General features: G+C 35.4%; 1 long non-coding RNA gene across 1 annotated transcript; it reads right to left on the reverse strand.

The window, feature by feature from the left end:
• Positions 1-246: 246 nt before the first annotated feature.
• Positions 247-12,341, reverse strand: LOC108540501 (uncharacterized). Its single transcript, XR_001888692.1, has 2 exons — positions 12,244-12,341; positions 247-810 (listed from the first exon to the last, which is right to left on the reverse strand). It is a non-coding gene; the product is annotated as an uncharacterized LOC108540501 (long non-coding RNA).
• Between the last annotated feature and the right edge of the window lie 3,760 nt (positions 12,342-16,101).

Consider the following 16,101-nt stretch of genomic DNA (forward strand, 5'->3'; position numbering starts at 1 on the left):
TTCTAGAATGGAAATACACACACTATCTTTCATAGAAAATGCCTTTCTACAAAAAAAAAAAAAAAAAACCCCACATAGTTTACATATTTTTGTGAGCGCCTTGCCTCCCACACCAGTTGCAATCAGTTCACAAACTAGTGCATAGGCCACCATACAAAAAGATTATGAGATTATAATAAATTATAATAATTAGACTAAAAGTAATTCCTCTGAAATATCAAAATGTAGCACATTAGGCAGGTTTTTTTTTAGATGAAATTTCTTTTAGGTCAATATGTATTTTATTTTTGGAAAAAATATATTCACAATGATATATGAAATAACAATCACATGAAAGTAAACTAATACCTAAAAGTTATAATGGTGATGTAAAGGGACCAGTCAATACACTAAGAACAGTCCCATTCACTATTCTATAAGGAACAGAAATGACTTGGTAAAGAAGTTATATTTTTAAGGAAGAATTGAAAAAGAATGGCATCTCCTTATAAGGATAATGAAAACTGATTCCACAGAAAAGGAAACAAAAGATACAGAGCATTAAAACAGAGAACAAGGCTGTATACTTCCACCTTTCTGTGCTCAACACAGAATTGTGTAAATGAAATAATAAGTAGGAAAAAGAATGAAACATCGAATTTATGTGAGAGAAAAGTAGAAAAAAGTAGAAAATTTTAAATATTAGAGTCAGAACAAATCTTTACAGTGGATTGTGAAACAATTAAAAGAAATCAGAATGAGGTAAATAGATGATCATTTTAACCTCCTATTAGAGTGGAAGTCTTCTTTTCCAACATCCTATTGAACTACCTGATGAAAAATGATAAATGTTTATATTAGTTTCACATATGCAAATAATAATTTCAATATTATAGTACTCCTAATTTCAACCAGTATTCTTGAGCTCGTATTGGAATAATTTTTTGGAAAAAATACAAATATTATACTTGATATAAGTTAAGTTGTTAGAAATTTAATCTCAGGGTAGTGAATAAGTCAAATTTATTATCATATTTGATGTTTGTGTTGTCCCTTTGTACTCACAAGTTCTTTTTCTGAAAATCTGTACCAGCGGCTGAGTACAGAAGAAGCCTGTGATTTTTAAATAATTGCAGCACATTCTATAGCTCAAACAAATAAAGCTTTGATTTAAGATTGTTTAATCTCAAAAAGATCAGTATAGAAAACAGATAAGAAACATGGATGAAGTGGAATTCAAAAAGAATCTCTATTCAGCTCCAAAGCTAAGCAATAGCGTTTCTCAAAAGATGGCTTCATGATGTGAACTAGAATCAAAGAAATTACTACATTTCTTTGAATTTAAGTGAGCTTTTAAATCAGAGGATGAGTGTATCAAAAACTGTTCTTTGTGAAAGATTGAATATGAACCAATGCTAATTTTATATCTCTATCCTCTCAGAAAACTTACTAATGTTTAGAGTAAAAGAAAATGAAACTTTCCTTATATTTTAAATCAAAATCTATTCTGACAAAATGTTTTATTGTTAAACCTATGTTTCACCACCAAACTATCTTCATTCACGAGAATAACAACTACAATAATCACAGCAACAGTTGTCAAATTTACTGGGTGCATACCATATGCCAGGTACTCTTTTTAACTATTTTGCATATATTAATTTAATCCTCAAAACAACACTGAACGATTGTATCCATTTGACACAAAAAGAGATAGAGCAATGGACATTTATCCTAGAAATTTCCGAGCTATATTCTTTTGGTAATTTACTGCCAAAAATTCTGTTCTTCAGAATTAGCATGTTATGATATGTAACACATAATTCAATATGCCTCTAAAAGCCTTTCACACAATAGGGCTGTTACATTAAAAAATAAAAAAATCTAAATCATAAAAAGAAGTATATACGTCTTGGAAATAATACCAGAAACTATTTTCTTCATATAATTTGGCCTTCCACAGATAAATAGATGTGTTATGTGCATGAAAAAATAAAACAGGCTTTCAATGACACTGTTAGACTAGAAATAGAAGTTTAATATATATCATAAATAATAATTTAACCTATTCCCAGTGCAAAACCATTAAGTGGTGAAAATTACTTAAAAAACACAAAGAAACATTCAAAGTCTCTGAAAATTGCCACAAGGGAATAGAGTAAACCAAGAAACATTTAGTCATGGAAATTTAGTAAATCTCTGTAAGAAAAGCTAGTCTGTCAGACTTGAGTTACAGCCTCATCCTTCTGCCCCCGCCCCTCCACCTCAGCATGACAGACTTTCCACTAGGCAGGTGTGGACAAGAAGACAGGAATTCTTTTTGTCCCAGCTCCCCATCAAAGGCTACTGTATCTCACCAGAACAAATAGATTGCCATCATGTTTCATCTCTTTGAGCTCTGTTTTGCAGAGGCTAAATTCCAGATGAATTTAGCCAAGATATCTCAGACTACAATCTTTGACCTGGCACCTATCCTTAAAGCAGAGACTCTAACTCAGGCACCACAGACCAAGAACACTAATACTGCAATAGCCATTGACCCAACTCTCTCACAATATGGCAAGCTGGGAAGACAAAAGGATACCACTTATGCTCAAAACTCTGCTCATAAAACAGGTACGTAACTCCAAGAGGATCTGGATCATAACTCTGTTGTCTTGATCATAACTCTGAAGCAATAAATCAGAATTTTTCCTCAGGGAAAGAATACAGGAACAGAATGCACTGCAGCATACCCCAAAGGAACTGACTTTATTTAAGAAAGAGAATGAGGAAATTCAACCCTAAGTTTACAGTCCAACAAAATGGGACACAAGGCTGGTTCAACATATGCAATCAATAAATGTAATCCATCACATAAACAGAACCAATCACAAAAACCACATGATTATCTCAACAGATGCAGAAAAGGCCTTTGACAAAATTCAACACCCCCTTCATGCTAACAACTCTCAATAAACTAGGTATCGACGGAATGTATCTTAAAACAATAAGAGCTATTTATGACAAACTCACAGCCAATATCATACTGAATGGGCAAAAGCTGGAAGCATTCCCTTGGAAAACCAGCACAAGGCAAGGATGCCCTCTCTCAGCACTCCTATTCAACATAGTATTGGAAGTTCTGGCCAGGGCAATCAGGCAAGAGAAATAAATAAAAGATATTCAAATAGGAAGAGAGTAAGTCAAATTGTCTCTGTTTGCTGATGACATGATTGTGTATTTAGAAAACAGCATTGTTTCAGCCCCAAATCTCCTTAAGCTGATAAGCAACTTCAGCAAAGTCTCAGGATACAAAATCAATGTACAAAAATTACAAGCATTCCTATACACCAATAACAGACAAACAGAGAGCCAAATCATGAGTGAACTCCCATTCAAAATGGCTACTAAGAGAATAAAATACCTAGGAATACAACTTACAAGGGATGTGAAGGACCTCTACAAGGAGAACTACAAACCACTGCTCAATGAAATAAGAGAGGAAACAAACAAACAGAAAAATATTCCATGCTCATGGATAGGAAGAATTGATATCTTGAAAATGGCCATACTGCTCAAAGTAATTTGTAGATTCAGTACGATCCCCATCAAGCTACCAATGGTTTTCTTCACAGAATTGGAAAAAACTACTTTAAACTTCATATGGAACCAAAAAAGAGCCCACATAGTCAAGACAGTCCTGGGCAAGAAGAACAAAGCCGAAGACATCATGCTACCTGACTTCAAACTATACTACAAGGCTACAGAAACAAAACAGCATGGTACTAGTACCAAAACAGATATATAGACCAATGGAACAGAACAGAGGCCTCAGAAATAGCACCACACATCTACAACCATCTGATCTTTGACTAACATGACACAAAAAAGCAATGGGGAAAAGATTCCCTATTTAATAAATGTTGGGAAAACTGGCTAGCCATATGCAGAAAACTGAAACTGGACACCTTCCTTACACCTTATACAAAAATCAACTCAAAATTGATGAAAGACTTAAATGTAAGACCTAGGACCATAAAAATTCTGGAAGAAAACCTGGGCAATACCATTCAGTTCATAGGCATTGGGCAAATACTTCATTTCTAAAGCCACCAAAAGCATGGCAACAAAAGCTCAAAAATTGACAAATGGGCTCTAATTTAAGCTAAAGAACTTCTGCACAGCAAAAAGAAGAAACTATCATCAGGAGTGACTACAGAATGGGAGAAAATGTTTGCAATCTATCACCTGACAAAGCACTAATATCCAGAATCTACAAAGAACTTAAACAAATTTACAAGAAAAAAAACCCATCAAATATTGGGCAAAGGTTTTCTGTTCTTGTGATAGTTTGCTGAGAATGATGGTTTCCAGCTGCATCCATGTCTCTACAAAGGACGTGAACTCATCCTTTTTTATGGCTGCACAGTATTCCATGGTGTATATGTGCCACATTTTCTTAATCCAGTCTGTCGTTGATGGCCATTTGGGTTGGTTCCAAGTCTTTGCTATTGTGAATAGTGCAGCAATAAACGTACAGGAAGGGGAACATCACACACCAGGGCCTGTCATGGGGTGGGGGGAGGAAGGATAGTATTAGGAGATATACCTAATGTAAATGACGAGTTAATGCGTGCAGCACACCAACATGGCACATATATACATATGTAATAAACCTGCATGTTCTGCACATGTACCCTAGAACTTAAAAGTATAATAAAAAACAAATGGGCAAAGGATATGAATAGACACTTCTCAAAAGTAGACATTTATGCAGTCAACAGACATAGGAAAAAATGCTTATGGTCACTGGTCATTAGAGAAATGCAAATCAAAACCACAATGAGATACAATCTCACACCAGTTAGAACAGCAATCATTCAAAAGTCAGGAAACAATAGATGCTGGAGATGATGTGGAGAAATAGGAAAGCTTTTACACTGTTGGTGGGAATGTAAATTAGTTCAACCATTATGGAAGACAGTGTGGCGATTCATCAAGGATCTAGAACTAGAAATACCATTTGATCTAGCAATCTCATTGCTGGGTATATACCCAAAGGATTATAAATCATTCTACTATAAAGACACATGCACACATATGTGTATTGCGGCACTATTCACAATAGTAAAGACTTGGAACCAACCCAAATGTCCATCAATAATAGACTAGATAAAGAAAATGTGGCACATATACATCATGGAATACTATATAGCCATAAAAAATAATGAGTTCCTGACCTTTGCAGGGATATGGATGAAGCTATAAACCATATTTCTCACAAGCTATCACAAGAACAGAAAACCAAACCCTGCATGTTTCTCACTCATAAGTAGGAATTGATCAATGAGAACACATGGACACTGGGAGGGAAACATCACATACCGGGGCCTGTTGTGGGGTGGGGTGCTAGGGGAGGGATAACATTAGGAGAAACACCTAATGTAGGTTATAGGTTGATGGGTGCAGCAAACCACCTTAGAACGTATACACCTATGTAACAAAACTCCACGTTCTGCACATGTACCCCAGAACTTAAAGTATAATTTAAAAAAAGAAGCAATAAAAACAACCTAAATATCTAAAAAAATTAAAAAGAATGAGGAGCAAATATGAATATATGGAAAGATTTTGTGTAAGATAACTTAATGTGTTTTTTTAGAGTAAGATTTAAATACAGAAAATTGAAAACTAAAATCCATGATTTGGCAGTAACCCACAGCTAATAGCATTGAGCGTGATTGGTGGATACCACACTGCTTAGGCCAGCCACTGTGAGTGCATTTTTGCTCCATTATTCTTGCCTCCACTCAGGCCAGATTCAGTATCCCAGCTCCCATGCTTATGCTCTAGGTATCATGTGGTGGGAACAGGGCTTCTCTCAGTGGATGCACTTGGAGTCGTGTCCTAAACTATAACTCACAGACACAGAGAGCAGGGGTGGATGCTGATTAGGCAAATACGGGACAAACATCCATGGCAGAGTGAAATGGTTAGATGGTAACATGCCTTACCTGGCTGAAATCATGATTGAGAGATAATGTACAGCAGCATCAATTCCTTCAATATTTAACTAATAGGAGAATTTACTGTGAGTCTGAATCCAAACAAAAACTATCTCCAGCCTAGGATCAATTAAAGTCATCATTAAAAAAAAATTTGTATTTGAAGAAGATGTATTTGATTATGAAAGTGAAGTCCACAAATTAGAGAGAAAGATCAAGAGAGGAGAGCCGAAAGGTTTTACAGTTGTTCTTGCGCTATCAGTGGAAGCAGATAGTATTTTGAATATTATGCCAGATGGGACAGTCTACTTAACAAAACAGTACTAAGGTTCTGATTAAAAGTACAGGCTGGGAATAAAATTATGTTGGCAAATGTGAGCACTGGGCCAAAACCTGTGAGACAAAGGATAGGAATAACAAAAGTGGAAGAAGAGGAATCTAGAGTGAACTGCGAAAGATACTAGTTTCTAAATATCTTTACTGGACTAAATATTGTTACCTGCTACTTACTGAGAAAGAATTGAAAATTCATTTTTCTAATACCTCACGTAGTCTTTATATTTTATTATGTAAAATTTAGGATTAAATTAAATTTACAGAAAATAAAAATAAGGGGAGCAGTATTTTGGATCTTTAATTAATTAATTTATTTGACATCCTCATCTATCTTTACCTGTTGTAGACATCCTCATCTACCTCTACCTATTGTCTTGCCCTGGTACCAATCATAACTAGAAAATATCAAAATGGGCATGGAGGATTCCAAGAACAGTGGGCTAGTAGCCTGCTTCCTCTGGCCTTGCCTGAGGGAGACTGCAGGATGCTAAGAGGAGGCTGCATCCACAGGGGTGTCCTACTCATTACTGAGGGAGGCAGATAGCACTACTTTAGCAGAAGGAAGGTCCCAGTTAGATTAACCCAAGAGAGACTCCCATGAGTAGTGAGTTATCTAGATTGTGTCCAAAAATTCATGTGTGCCTTGTCAGTGCTGCAAAGAAGATGAAATGATAGCAACTGGGTTTCAGTGATATGTAGATACTTTTTAACTGAAGAAAAGGACCAAAAGGACCAAGACTACGTAGTTGTGTGCCAGTGCAGTGATTCAAAAGGGCAACTGAGTCTGTTCACACTCCGGGTATTATCAATGTGATGATTGAACAACATCTGTGACTGCCATAAAAATCACCTATATACTCAGACAAATTTTTGGAAAGGAATGAAGAAGTGAAGGAAAGCTGAAGGGCAAGGATGTAAAAAAGAACATGACTAACAATTATCTAAAATAAAGAGCCATTTAAATTAGATTATTTACACTCAAGACTCTGATACCAGTAATTGGCAAATTTAAAATATTTTTCTCTTATTTGTCCTAGTAGTTAAAATGGAATATGTGAAGGAAAAGTTTAGTTTCATCATAGGAAATGAAGTATATTTTGTTTGTACTTACGAGTATAGATGCCATACATTTGCCATGTCATTACATTTAAATGTTTTGTATTCCTTAGTGCAGAGTAAAAGATAATAAATCCTACTGTGTCTTTAGAAGGAATTAGATAAACGTTGTGGTTATTTCCAGATACCTGGACTGGGGATATCCTATCTGATTATTGAAACCCCTAACAGTGCTGAGCTGAATTTTCATACTTGCCAAGCCAAATTGTTTCTTTCTCCCATTCTCAAGAATCATTTTTTTTCAACCTCACAATATCGAGCACCTACAATAGCCTGATAATTCTCAGAGAAAAGATCCATTCATAAGGAGCATCAGAATTCTAGATTTACAGAATTTATTGCATTTACATAAATGCTTGCCTTCCTATCAAATACTAAAATAGCAACAGCATTTATCCTAACATTATACATATAATCTTATTGAATCTCGTTCACTTGGAATCTCATTATATCAAATTTCTCTTATTTCCTCTCATGAAAATGACCTTGCCATTAAGTTTCTAATGAATGTTGTAACATACTCAAGTATCTGTCATATGCAAAGTAAAACCACTTCCAAAAATTTAAATAAACAAAAAAATAACATTTATGCTATAATGACTATCTTCCCCTTCACAGTAAAATTCTTTAAAAAAAACCTCCAGAAACAAAAAACAGTAAAACTGATTATGTTTCCTGTCATTCACCTCATTTACCCCTCAACAATGATAATCACTTTCTGTTCTCACCATGATAACCTGAAATTGCTTTCAACTAAACAATTTAAGTGTTCTTAAATAAAACAGAAACTTTGACTTCTCTTCAGCATTTGACCTTATTCATACTGACTCTTTGGAAAGGGACTCTCCCCCACTTTTTCTCCCTCTCTTAGGACCTTTCAAGTTTTGGATTTCTCTAGTCCGTTTGACTCCCGCCTTGCAGTTTATTTTAAGATTTTCATTGATCATCTCACTCCATAAAGAGATTGTAACTATTTAGTATTAATGATGATGCAGAGGGGGAAATGAGCAGTCACAAGCATTTCTCGTCAGACTTTAAAATTAGTTTAACTGTTTGGAAGGGCTATTTGGCAGTATTTATCAAGATACAAAATGAGTAAAGGTCATGAATGAAGTATTTGGATATCTAGGGCATGTAGCAGTTTGAAATTTGTGGGCTACAACCATCAAACAGTATTATTTTTCTTTACTACTTTTTATCACACTGCACTGAATTTCTTTTGCCAGCTGAGTAGCATTCCCTTTCATTACAACCAGGACATGTCCAGAACTTTCCAGTTACAGTTTAAATTTTATCTTAAATCTACATTTTTATATTACTTGATTGAACTATATTTTATGTACAATAAACTATATACATCAAGCACATAATTGGGTAAGTTTTGGAATATGTGATATACTTGTGAAATAACTGCAATCAAGACAGTGTACACTTCTTCACCCCCCCAAATTTTCCATGTTTTTCTTTGCAATCAAACTGATCTTCCCATCGCTCCCATCCCCAGCCAATTACTGATCTATGTAGGTCAGATTGAATTTTCTAGAAATTCTTGTAAATGCAATCATATATCATGTGTGCTTTCTGTATCTGACTTATTTCATTTAGCATAATTATTTTGTGATACATCCATGTTGTTACATGTGTTGATAATTCATTTTTTATTGCCAAGTAGTATTTCATTCTATGGAAAACATTTTGATACATTTATTTGTGGGTCGATGTTTGGGTTATTTCCAGTTCTGAGCTTTTACAAATAATGTAGCTGTAAACATTTATCTACAAATATTGATGGAGATATATGACTTCATCTCTCTTGGATAAATTCCTAGTAGTGGAATTTATATAAACATATAAACATATAATAAGCATATGTTTAAATTTTCATAAAATTGCCAAGCTGTTTTTCAAAGTAGCTGGGCTCTTTTACATTCCCACTAGCAGTATACAAGAGTTCCAGTTGCTCTACATCTTTACCAACACTTGGCACAGTCAGACTTTTTCAGCATTCTATTGAATATTCTTTGATTTTATGTTCACATGTTGATAGATATTTGGGTTATCTCCAATTTTTTGTTATTGTAAATGAAAGGGCTATAAACACTTGTTTCCAAATCTTTGTCATAACATATACTTTCATTTTGTTTTAATGTTGATAATTTTGGACTATGGCACTGTGGATAGTATGTTGTGTTCAATCCAGGATCTTTTATATTCCTCTATGTTGATGCTTTTGTTTTAGCTAATAATTCATCTTTTCAAGTTATTCTGTTAGCTCAGTCTCATCTTCTGTGGATGCTTGTTCAAATCTCCATCCTATTACTTAAGCCTTTGCTGAAGTGATTTGAGTTCATCCCCACTGAAGTGGTTTATGGATCAATCGGAGATTGTGTGCATATCCAGAATCATGGGATCTCATCCTCCATTTTTTCTCCCCTGCGAGAATTCCCCTCACTTTCTGACAGCTGGCCATGGTTGTCCCGGATCCTTTTCCTTTTTTCTATATCCAGAAAGTAAGTGAGGTTTTTAGCAAAATTAGTTGCCTGTCATGAGCTGCTCTGCGTCCGTGGTCAGCCTGCAGGGAAAAACTACAAGAAAATGGGAAACTGACAACTTATTTTTTGTCATTTTTTTAAGTTTGACTCCACTGAATCACTGAATACTGAGGTAGTTGTTTTTGTTTTGTTTTATCTGGAGTTTGTAGTTGCTCTCAGTGGGAAAGATGATCTGAATGAGGGGTTATATTATCACACTGAATGTCAATATCTCAAATCCAATTATAAGACTATGTCCTTCCCTCTCTCAGAACAGGTTAAAGTATGGCTTGAGGTACTCAGATGGTGGAGGGGAATGAACTACTCTTTAAGTCCCCTTTACAGTCCTCTTTTCTGGTAATGTAGCAGGGTAAACTATTGAAAAAGACAAAATATTGATAAAATATTTGTATTTTATTGGCATTTACTCATCCCTCCTTATTGGTTACTTTCTTTCTTATCCTGGATGGCCATTGGAATCTTTAAATCAACCACTGTTGACAAGTATGTTTGTCAGGGCAAACTCTTTACCATCCTGGTTTATAAAGAAGGGGGATGCTGGCAAGGAGTGGGCTTGAGGACTGGAACGTTTGCAGATGTATAGCTGTGAATGGGATGGTGATTTTCTCTTCCTCAGGCATCTTCAAATTCAGAGAATCAATCTGGACTTTTGGACCTTTTTCTCCCTCAACGTGGATCAAATGTTGGACTTTTCTTACTCAACTTGGATTGAATGTTGACATAGAGATCTAACAGCAAGTGAACTAATGCTGATTCAAAGACACCAAGAGAGGGGGTGAAATGGAAGGTGTGATATCACAGAAACCATGGGCAAGCAGAAGCATACAAGCATACTCCCAGTTTATGAAGGAAAAGTTTCAGTATTCTTTGGCAGGCTGACAACTCACAATTACAATATTCTTTCTTTCTCCTCCTATTTAGTACTCATTCTAAGGAAGGATTGGGCCACATCTAACTCATTTTAAGAGGAAGACTAATCCCATATTTCTGTAGTTTTCCATAGATTGTGACTTACTTAGCTCTGTTGTCCTCAGATTTGTATCCGGGCATGAGAAAAGTCTCACCTGATATCATGCTACATTTCCGTGAATGAAAAACTGCAAGTAAATAAGCCATCACTTGATATCTTGCTACATTTCCAGGAATAAAAAACTGGAAATAAATAAGCCATAAGTAGAGAAATGATTAAACAAATTCCAGCGTTTCAATGCTTTGAAATACTATTTAATAGTTAACAAGATTGAGGAAGAAATATGTATGCTTACACAGAAGAATAACTATCTAACATAATTGGTAAAATAGCAATTTATGGAACAAATTGTGAGGTATGTTCTCATTTTTTGCAAAAATCATATGCACTTATATTCATGCATTTATCCTTCTTCTCCATTTACTTGTCAGAGCTATTTGGGCAAGGTATTTGACCTCTCTCTCTCTATTATCTCATCTATGAAAGAAATATAAGAATTTTCACAAAACAGAATAATAATAAAACAATTGAAACAAATGTTCTGACTTGTTATAATCAAGAATGAATGAGTATAATTACAATTCTTTATCATGAAATAAAAAACTACTACTCAAAAGCATTCTAGCCATTTGTGTTAGAATTGTCATATGGGTTCTGAGTAAAAGAGATATGTGTACATAAATGCAGTTAATGAGGCATTGTTTTAAAGCCACCTCCACACCACCAGAGAAGTAAGGAAGAACTCTAAAGCCTCAATGGCTGCATGGCTTCATGTGTAATGAAGTTATAATTCTTCTCAGGTTGTGTTCAGTTCTAACCACCTAGTAATCATGTTCTCACCTCACCAGCAGGTGTTCAATGCTTAGAGCTCTATAGTTCCCATTACGGTGATTCAATTATTCTGTTTCTGCTTTTATGTCTACTGACACTTTCAATGATCACCTCCTTTCTCTCCCCTATTGCTCCCCTTTGTGGCTTTTGCTTACCCATGGTTTCTGTGGTTTCACAGCGTCCATTTTTACCCTCTGTCTCTTGGTTTCTTTAAGTCTGTGTTAGTTCACTTCTGGTTAGATCTCTATGTCAACATTCATTCCCTGACCCCCAACAGAGGCAATTTAGTTCGTTCAGTCACTAGATAGTATAGAATCTTTGTTCACCTGTCAGAGTAAACTTGGCCACCCATACCAATGAGATGTGACAATGTCACATTGTGTAATACCAGGTAATTTACATATGAGAACTCCTTCAAAACAGAAAGTGGAAGTGACAGAGATTATGTGGTTTCTAGGGAGAATCCCCTTACCTGAACTTTTTTTTGCTTGCATTACATGGTAAGAAGTGTCTTATATGCCAGAAGGTCATTCTTATGGCTGACATGGAAAATTCATTCTGATAGTTCTATAATTTTTATCAGCAAGACAATAAGAATTTTGAAAAATATAAATTGTTAATATTTAACTTAGCTTTAAATTGTTGATAAAGTTAAGTTCACTTCTTGTTAAATCTCTGACCCCCAACCAAGAGTTATAATTGTTCAGTCAGTAGGTCAGTAGTATAGAATCTCTATTTTAATCAAAGAACTCTCCCATAGCTCACAAATGTATTCCAGCAATTAACTGAATGACAATCTACTAGGCTAAATTTGGATTCAAATAAAATTCTTGTATTTCCACATAAAACAAAATAAATTCTTTTAAGTAAATTTCTTAATTTTAAAAAATTAGACTTACAAAATCATCATTGGAGATTGGCAAAAGTTCAAATATTGCTAACATACCTATTTTTAAGTGCCACATTCAAATTTAAAAAGTTATTATTCCCAAATTATATGATATGCCACCCTTGGTTTTTTAACACAGATAAATCTCTAAAACAAATGTCTTATTTTTTTACTTTAGTTTAAAAAAATCCTACATTTATTTTCCCTGACCAATTATTTTTACATTTTATTGTTAGAATATGCTCTTAACTATAATGATTGGTAGTTCACAGTGCCAGTATGTCACAATATATTCCTACTTATTTATAAGAATTCTAGGAAACAAAGTCTACTAAGAAGCAGTGCAAAGGTAAATTGATGGAAAAGTATTGCTTTCTTCATTTGGAGATCTCTGTTGATTTAGGGTTGGATTATTTTCAAATACAAAAGAAAAATTATCATTCAATAAGACAGACCCAAAAACTGTGTATACAGCCTGAGCATGCACAATAGCAAAAGCTTTGACTTCTAACAACACCTGGAATAAATGATTCTTCCTCTCAGAGCCAAGAATATTGATGCACGACTGGAGCCAGAATGGCAGAACTTTCTCAGAAGTGAGGAGTATGTTGGACCAGAAGATCTGAGGTAAAGTCTGCTTCAACATACCTTACTGTAAGTGGTCAAATTTGAAGCCCTCCAATCAGACCCTGCCAAGTCAACATTCCTAAATCCTTTCTCTTGCCCTCTGATCTCTTAAAATGTGCCCCACACTTCAAATTGGATACATATATTTAAGCTCAACAATAGCCTTTCAACAGGCTGTTTCTGCAATACAGCTTTTCTTTTCTCAAAAGCCAGAACCATAAGTATTAATTTCTGTGAGCATTGGGCTATGAGCCTATTTGCTCTGTAACAGGAGCCTGCTATAAAAAGGTTAAAAAAAAATTTACTATCCTCAACACAAAGTCATCTAATACAGCTTTAAGCTTGGAACTCTAACATGAGTGGAGAAAACAAGAGAGTAGAGATCATTGAGGAGGTTTTTATGGGACAGATTGCCTACATCTGTTACCCACATCTTACTCCCATGGCTGTATCTACCTTTTAAAGAGGCTCAAAAATGTAATTTTGTTCCGTATCAGAAGAAAAGAGAAATAGCCTACATTTCCATTTCATTCTCCCAACTATACTTAAAAACCACTCATTTCCTTCCCAAGTGAGCCAATGCAGACAGCCAGCAGTCACTGGCCCAGCTCAGTCAACGCTCAGGAACTTCAGATTGTAGACATATCCTCTTTAACAGGTCAAGACATGGCTCCATGCACCCAGCAATTATGAACTAGAAAGAAGTTATCTGTTTCCTATATACCAAACCCAATAATTCTATTCAATTATTTAAATATTTCCATTTTGGATGAGTATTTAGCAACGTGGAGAAATGCTCATGACCTCATAAACAACGAGTAACAACAGATGATATATATAACCCTACCTACAATATGAATTCAATTTTGTTTATATTAAAGGAGAGAAAAGAATGAAAATAAGTAACATTTGTACTTGGATAGTAATTTTTCTGTTATTCTTTATGCAATTGGATACTAAATGTGAATTGTCTTCTTTGTTCAGCATTTTCAAAGAGACTCTAGAGTGTAAAATGAACAACCAATCAATTTTGCAAACCTTGCATCTTGAGGAGTTGCTGCACCTCTTTTCCAGGATTTGCAAAAGATGTAGTCCAAATCAAGTTCAGCTAGAACTGGCCTGTCATTGAGATATGGCTCATGAAAGAGACTGACGCTTAGGAGGCAGGGAAAAGGAAATATTTTGAGAGACTTCTTGTGCTCCTCACATGGAGGTGGCTTCCTTTTGCCTCAGGTGAAGGGAGTTTCAACAAGATCACTCAGAGAGTTTGATCAGTGATCCTAGAATTTGCAGGACATAGGGACTGCCATTTGACTCACCCTTTAGCAAGCAGGAGGAAAGGTTACGTGGCTGGCACTTCTCGTGTCTGGGAAGAAACAACTGTGAAGTGCTGACCTAGATGAATGTTGCACTTCCACTGATGTGTAGGCAATGGCCGATGTTTTCCAGGGTCCAAATGTGGACCCAGCAACAGACAGGCTGTCTGTAATCACTTTATAAGAGACACTAACAACAATGACTACTGGGACTAAAGAGAGCACAACAGAAGTAGTTCTGCCAGAAGGGCTGAGGAGAGGGCTAAGCAACCAACCTCAGGGGAGGCAGACCCACATCAAAGACATCACAGCAGTCCCTTTCCCATGAAACAAAGAGCTAGGAATTGTCCATTTGACACACACACAAACCAGATCTCAGATTGCAAATGATTCAACTAATGAAAAGCTTGTTTTGTTCACTGGCTGTTCTAGCCTAATTGTGTAGGTGTCAGAAGCAGTTGCAAGCTAGGAGAGAAGTCGGAGCAAGACAGAAGCCAGTTCTGCCTTTGCTTCAAGATTCACTGTCCACTCAGAGGCAGGCTGGCACATGGGGGATGAGAATGTTCCAAGAAAGATGTGAATTTGGAATTTTCATTTATGCAGTAGATGGGGATTTACTTACTGAAAGGAGCATGTTTTTGCAACTAATAGTGACCAAAATAATTTGTACTTACTAAAATTATCTTAAAACATGGGATTACCCTAGCATTTTGTTTCAGAAACTGAAATTAACAGAAAACTATAAAATTACTTTCTGCTTGCAACCTAAGAAGGCCAACTCATGCCAAAAACCAGTTACATTCACAATTACCTGGATTTTGTAACTTCCTACAATGAATAAAACTTATTATAAAGCAGAAAAGCCATCACTCTTTGTGTACGTGTTTGTGCGTGTGTGTACATGCATGTGTGTATCTGAGGTGTATCACTGTAATCACCTGATGTCAAGACAAATGATCAATTCTGGCAATTGAGTACAAAATGTCAAACCAGATGTTTGGCATGAGGTAGGTATAAACAACTTCAGCATTGACTGAATTTTTAACATTTAAACCAGTTATCTGAATGTCATGGAGATCAAAATATGGAATGTGGTGACCTAAAATCTTTAGCCAAAAGGTTGAGCTTTGCAGAAGCTTGCATTTTATACATTATAGATTAATTTGCTAACTAAACAATTTTGCCCTGCTTAGCCTTTTAATAATTTGTAGGAAGCTCATCGGGTGCAGATAAAAAGTTCACAGCAATTAGTTTCCAACTAATATTTTAGCACACTATAGCATAAGGATTATTTTGCAATAGTCAGTATCAAGATTAGAACATATAATTTATCCAGACAAAGCTACAAATAAACTATCTCACATTTTTTTTCTCCCAACAAAGTATACAGTAAACCTGAATTCCCTGTTGAACTACTTAAAAGTTTTGCAATTATACTGACAGAGGTGAAAGAAAAAGTATCAACATCTATACATACTTTTGCTGCATAGTAAGAGCT

The sequence above is a fragment of the Rhinopithecus bieti genome, unplaced genomic scaffold (genome assembly GCF_001698545.2).
Source record: "Rhinopithecus bieti isolate Rb0 unplaced genomic scaffold, ASM169854v2 scaffold_19285, whole genome shotgun sequence".
Lineage (NCBI taxonomy): Eukaryota > Metazoa > Chordata > Mammalia > Primates > Cercopithecidae > Rhinopithecus > Rhinopithecus bieti.